Genomic DNA, 6928 nt, shown 5'->3' on the forward strand with positions numbered 1-6928 from the left:
GATGGGATCTTGCTATGTTGTCCAAGCTGGCCTTGAATTCCTGGGCTTAAGCAGCCCTCCTTCCTTGGCCTCCCAAAGTGCTGGAATTAAAAGGCATGAGCCACCACATGTGGCCCAAATGGATTTTTGTTTTTTAGTGTTCTGAAGTTGAAAAGTTTCTAAATTAAGACTCTTTGGCTAGGCACAGTGGTTCACACCTGTAATCCCAGCACTTTGGGAGGCCGAGGCAGGTGGATCACCTGAGGTCAGGAGTTCAGCCTGGTAACATAGTGAAACCCTGTCTTTACTAAAAAGACAAAAATTAGCTGGGCATGGTGGCACATGCCTGTAATCCTAGCTACTCGGGAGGCTGAGGTAGAATCTCTTGAACCCAGGAGGCAGAGATTGCAATGAGCTGAGATGGTGCCACTGCACTCTAGCCTAGGCAACAGAGCGAGACTATCTCAAAAGAAAAAAAAAAAACCCTCTCCAAATTATGATTTGATTAAGACCACAAATCTAGAACGTGAAAACATTGTTTCTTGCCCATAATCTTCTGCACCCCACCTCTTCTTTACTTTGGATTGTATTCTGCACCCTCCACCTCCATCCGGTCAGTTCCTCCGTGCGTTTTCTACTTTGCCTCTGTTGCGATGGAGCACTTACTGTTTCTGTGACCATATTGACATGGAGGTTTCCCAGGCCCTGCCTCCACACTCTCATCATGTGCCCTGCCGGGATCACCCTGCACCTTCTCGTTGCTGTGAAATGCCACCTTTACCGCCAGAACTGACAGCGTCTCACTCTGTTACCCAGGCTGGAGTGTAGTGGCTTGGTCATAGCTCGGTGCGGCCTTGAATTTCTGGGCTCAAGTGATCCTCCCGCACTGGCCTCCCAAAGCACTGGGCTGTATTGTTTTAAGTTGCTAAATTTATGGTAATTTGTATGGCAGCAATAGAAAACCAGTACACGTACTTTTGAGAAGTAGGTGTGCATTTTTGCGTGTTCTTTTGGTGTGTCTGTGCTGTTCTGGAATGTCTTGTCTCTTCATTTTGACCTCCAGTTACTATGATTTGGAGACCAGTAGGTCATACTGAGTTGGGTACTTGTCACCATTTGTTTTGTTGGAACTGCTGAGGACATGCTGGTGTCTATTAATTTCACTCTGTCCCTTGCAGTTATAATGACAGTCTGTTGTAGGTACCTGAGGTATGTGGGTACTCATTTTCATTCTTTCATTCAGCAAATATGCACTGGAATTAAGAGACTGGCACTTCACTTGCCCCTGCAGCTGCAGAGATGACCGGTCACATTCTCATGCATGAAGGTAAGGGCAGAGTAGTGAGGGGCTGTGAGCCCCCACTGGAGCTGACTGCCCACCTAGATCCTGACTCTGACACTCTCAAGTCCCGTGATGTGTCTTCGTGTCTTCCTTTCTACAGGGGTGCATGGATGGCTGGGGCTGAGGGGTAGCATTGCGTGGTGCATCCCTCAGAGCTGTGCCTGGCACTCAGCAGGTGCCAGGTGATGGTACCTGTTGCTACCATCACTGTGACTTTACTGGCTGAGAACTAACACCAACAAAGACAGGGGTTCTTTTTAAAAAGCACAGTGTTCATCTTGTGGACTGGGACCCGGCATGGCCTCCTTGGTGGGGTCGAATCTGGTGTTGCCTGTGAGGTTCCCTGAACTTCCCAAAGCTGATTTCAGGAGCCCTGCAGAGCCAGAGGCAAGATGGGCCCAGGTGGGGCATGTCACATCATTACATTTTCCTGCCTGTTACAGCAAGGGACATGCCACCACCACCCTCCTGTGTCTGAAGCTTGCCCAGCCAGCAGGCCCAGCTCCAGTGCTGTGTCATCTGAGAGCCTTCCCCACTATCATGGCCCGCCCTGGATTCTCATGACATTGTGAGAAAACCTCCAAACACTAACTCCCTACCAAGTCAGCCACTCAGCTCATCAGAGTAGTGTCACCTCTGGCTGGGGCTGTCCAGAACACTGGAGTCCCACAGCCTTGCTTCCCACTAACAGCTGCCTCCCTCTTCATCCCTGCCCACATAGATTCCAGGTACCGTGGAGGGGAGGAGCACTTCCCATGCTAGTGCAGGATGTCTTGAGAGGGAGAAACCTCTCCACTGTGGGAAGGACAAGGAATCTCTGGCACTGGGGCTTTAGCCTGGATGGTCTGGATCACCTTCACCCAGAAAACAGCCCCCCAGAGCCTAGGGGTTGGGGGAGCTGCATTCTCCCGTGGTTCAGAGGGCACAGCTGTCACATGCCCATCCCTCCCTCAGAATCGGCCATCCTCACTTGGGTGTTCCAGAGCTCTGGTTCCTGCTGGGCAGCCCCTCTGCCCAGACCTCTGAAACAGTTGGCAGGTGGATTCATGATATAAGCTAAGCCTGTGGCCAGCTTCCAAGCAAAGTTTGTTTTAGATTTATGCTTATATTTTTAAGCTCCAAAGACTACTGATTCTGGGAAGGACTGGGTCACTATGTAACCTTGTGTAGTTCTCTTTCGGCCCTGACTGTGACTTCAGGTTGTGGCTGCAGCTGGCAGCTAACAGTTCCTTAGACTGCAGTGTCCTCTACGTCTGGTGTGCATTCAGTTGCCTGTGCCTGCCTCTGAGGGGAGGTGGAAAGGAATGTGGCTCCTGAGAGGAGCCCAGCTCCATGTGCTATTCCGAGGAGCCATAGCTACTGGTGGATGGCACTGGGAAGGGAAGACAGAATTGTTGGCGAATAGCCCCCTTTTACCAACTTTCTTGTCACTTTTGTATTTTTTTATTATAAAGATAATAGCTGTATTTGAGAAAGAAAGCTCAAACGATAAAGAAAATTTAAAATTGCCCTGTCTCACTGCAGCTCCACTCCCTGAAGGTGACCTGTTTTCACTATTTCTGTTTCTAGTTCTTACAGTGGTTGCCTTCATAACTCTAAAGCATATATCCTGCATCTTGATTTCTCAACTGTGTAGTTTCTCTTGGCTCTATCGTATGAAATCAATGTGAAGTTAACATATTTACATAACCTCTCTTCCTCTCAACGTCCCAATTTGTTCATTACTTTTAGATCTTGTAATCCAGTGCTTTCAAAATGCAGGTTCCCAGGCCTCAGACAAACTCATCGGAGTTTGTGGTGGGACCTAGGAATATGCATTTCTAATTGTCTCTCCTGGTTAATTGTGTTCACTAAAGTTTGAGAACTATCATCCTTATAACTAAGTAAGTCTCATGAGTTGGGGCATTTTTGTCTGTCCTATCAGAAACCCAGCTAAGGAGGCACATCTATGAAAATAGAGGATGAAGAAACACAAATTTCACCCCTCCACAAAAGCAGTGAAAAAAGGGAAAAAACTCAAAAGTCAACTCCTCTTTTTTGTAGCTCTGGACATTAAAGGGCTTGTAGCAGGCCGGGCATAGTGACTCATGCCTGTTATCCCAGCACTTTGGGAGGCTGAAGTAGGTGGATCACTTGAGATCAGGAGTTTGAGACCAGCCTTGCCGACATAGCAGAACCCAGTCTCCACTAAAAATACAAAAAAAAAAAAAAAAAAAAATAGCCAGATATGGTGGCATATGCCTATAATTCCAGCTACTTGGGAGGCTAAAGCAGGAGAATCGCTTGAACTGGGAGGCAGAGGTTGCAGTGAGCTGAGACCCTGCCACTGCCCTCCAACCTGGGCAACAGAGCAAGCCTGTATCTCAAAAAAAAAAAAAAAAAAAGGGTGGGTGGGCAGGTGTGGTAGCTCACACCTGTAAACTTTGGGAGGCTGAGGCGGGCAGATCATGAGGTCAGGAGATAGAGACCATCCTAGCCAACATAGTGAAACCCTGTCTCTACTAAAAATACAAAAATTAGCTGGGTGTGATGGCTTGTGCCTGTAGTCCCAGATACTCGGGAGGCTGAGGCAGGAGAATCGCTTGAACCCGGGAGGCGGAAGTAGCAGTGAGCTGAGATTGTGCCATTGCACTCCAGCCTTGGCAACAAGAGTGAAACTCCGTCTCAAAATAATAATAATGGTAAGTGTTGGTGAGAATGTGGAAAAATTGGAACTTTCATACATTGCTGGTGAGAATATAGAATGGTGCAGCTACTGTGGAAAAGTTTAGCAGTAACTGAAAACAATTAAATATAGAATTACCTTATGAGTTAGCACTTCCACTTCTAGGTACTCAAGATAAGTGAAAACTCACATCCTTATGAAAACTTGTACACAGATGTTAATAACAAGCTGGGTGTGGTAACTCACGCCTGTTATCCCAGCACTTTGGGAAGCCGAGGCAGGTGGATCACCTGAGGTGAGGAGTTTGAGACCAGACTGACCAACATGGTGAAACCCTGTCTCTACTAAAAATACAAAAAAAAATTAGCTGGGTTTGTGGGCAGGTGCCTGTAATTCCAGCTACTCAGGAGGCTGAAGCAGGAGAATCGTTTGAACCCAGTAGGCAGAGGTTGCAGTGAGCCAAGATCGTGGCACTATACTCCAGCCTGGACAACAGAGCAAGACCCCGTCTCAAAAAACAAAAACAAAAACAAAATGTTCATGACACTATTCACAATAGCCCCCAAATGGAAACAACACAAATGACCACCAACAGATAAATGGATAACAGAATAATGGAATACTAGCATCACAGATAATGAGGTGCTGAATCAGGCTACAGCACAGATGAACCTGGAAACACTGTGCAAAGGGAAAGACGCCAGACACAAAAGCCCACATCCTGTGTGATTCCAGTTCTGTGAAATGTCCAGAATAGGCAAACCACAGATACAGAAAGTAGATTAGTGGATCCCTAGGGCATGGGGGCAGGGAGAAGTGGGGAATAACTGCCAACAGATTTGGAGTTTCTTTTGGGGAAATTGAAATGTTCTGGAATTACATCATGCGATGCATGTGCAACATAGTGAATATACTAAAAGCCACAAGTATAAACTTTAAAATGGTTAATTTTATGTTATGTGAATTATATCTCAATAAAAATGTTTTAAAAAGGAAAGAAACAGCCGGGCATGGTGGCTCATGCCTATAATCCCAGCACTTTGGGAGGCTGAGGTGGGAGGATCACTTGAGGCCAGGAGTTCTAAACCAGCCTGGGTGACATAGCAAGACTTGTCTCTACAAAAGAAATATTTAGAAATTCACCAGGTGTGGTGGCATATGCTTGTAGTCCCAGCTACTTAGGAGACTGAAGCAGGAGGATTGCTTGAGCCCAGGAGTTTGGTACTGAAGTGAGCCATGATTACACCACTGTACTGCAGCCTGAGTGACAGAATGACACCCTATCTTAAAAAAATTTTTTTGGCCAGGCGCGGTGGCTCACGCCTATAATCCCAGCACTTTGGGAGGCTGAGGCGGGTGGATCACGAGGTCAAGAGATCGAGACCATCCTGGTCAACATTGGTGGAACCGCGTCTCTACTAAACATACAAAAAATTAGCTGAGCATGGTGGCGCGCGCCTGTAGTCCCAGCTACTCGGGAGGCTGAGACAGAATTGCTTGAACCCAGGAGGCGGAGGTTGCAGTGAGCCGAGATCGTGCTATTGCACTCCAGCCTGGGTAACGAGCGAAACTCTGTCTCAAAAAAAAAAAAAAAAATTTTGATGAAGGAAAGAAATCCAACTAGTACGGTCTTAAACAATATAGCAGTTTATTGGCTCATGGCAGTGAACGTTCAGAGGTAAGGCAGGCTCTAGGGCTGTTCAGCTTACAGAACTGTCATAGAGGCTGGACGTAGTGGCTCATGCCTATAATCTTAGCACTTTGGGAGGCTGAGGTGGGCAGATCACCTGAGGTCAGGAGTTCAAGACCAGCCTGGCCAACATGGTGAAGCCCTAACTCTACTAATAATACAAAAAAATTAGCCAGACATGGTGGTGGTTGCTTGTAATCCCAGCTACTTGGGAGGCTGAGGCAGGAGAATCACTTGAACCCAGGAGGCAGAGGTTTCAGTGAGCTGAGATTGCACCACTGCACTCCAGCCTGGGCTAGAAGAGTGAAACTCTGTCTCAAACAAAAACAAAAACAAACAAAACTGTCGTACAGACCTGAGTACCTTCCACTGCTCTATTCCTCAACTTTATCCTAAGGCTGGTTCCCTTAGTGATGGAAGGATGGCTGCCAAGCAATAGGAATGGGGAGCTTCCCTCTTCGTGTGTGGCTAGGGGCCATCTTTTCACACGGCTGTATCGTGAAAATAAGGACCTGGGTCCTATAAGCCCCAGTAATCATCCTGGCCAATTGCTGGCCCACATAGGGTTACATGTGCATTCTGAGACCATCTCCAGCACTAAAAGAAATGCATACCCAGTAGGCTGGGGACTAGCCTTTAAACCTATCATTGTCAGAGCAGTGGAAATGCTGTGATTGCAGTGACTAGTGATATCAGTGACTTGGGTCAGTCCAACAAGCCACCTAGAGGAGCCTGGACCTGCCCCAGACCTCTATTGCTGTAAATATTTTATGACGGCCCCCACTGTACAAGATGAAGAAATCGCCTTCCTGCTCTGTCTTCCTGTGTCCATCATCTTCACTATTATTTCACATCATCAAGGTTGCTTACGTTTGCCTTTGTTCTCGTTTCTAGCTCCCATCTGGGACTTCCTGGTTGACAGGATGGCAAGTGTGGGCTTCCTTTATGGTCATGCTGGCCTACTGATCCTGTGGTCTCTGGCCCTGTGTTGGGAGCTGGCTGTGGGAAGTGTGGTCCCATCCCAGGGAGACTTCTTTGTGGGGTACATGTAGTGGCTGCCCTCCAAACACCCAAACCTTAGTGGCCTGAAACAGCAACAGTCATGCTCAGGCAGTCACACGGGCTGGGGTCACTTGGAAAACTCTCTCCCTCTATCTGGTAGTTGACACTGGCTGCCAGCTGGACCATCCACATGTGGCCTCCACGTCTGGTCTGAGTTGCTCACAGCATGGTGACTGGGCTCCAAGAGTGA

Source organism: Aotus nancymaae, unplaced genomic scaffold (assembly GCF_030222135.1).
Source record: "Aotus nancymaae isolate 86718 unplaced genomic scaffold, 86718_ANA_hifiasm-v0.15.2.pri h1tg000049l, whole genome shotgun sequence".
Taxonomy (NCBI): domain Eukaryota; kingdom Metazoa; phylum Chordata; class Mammalia; order Primates; family Aotidae; genus Aotus; species Aotus nancymaae.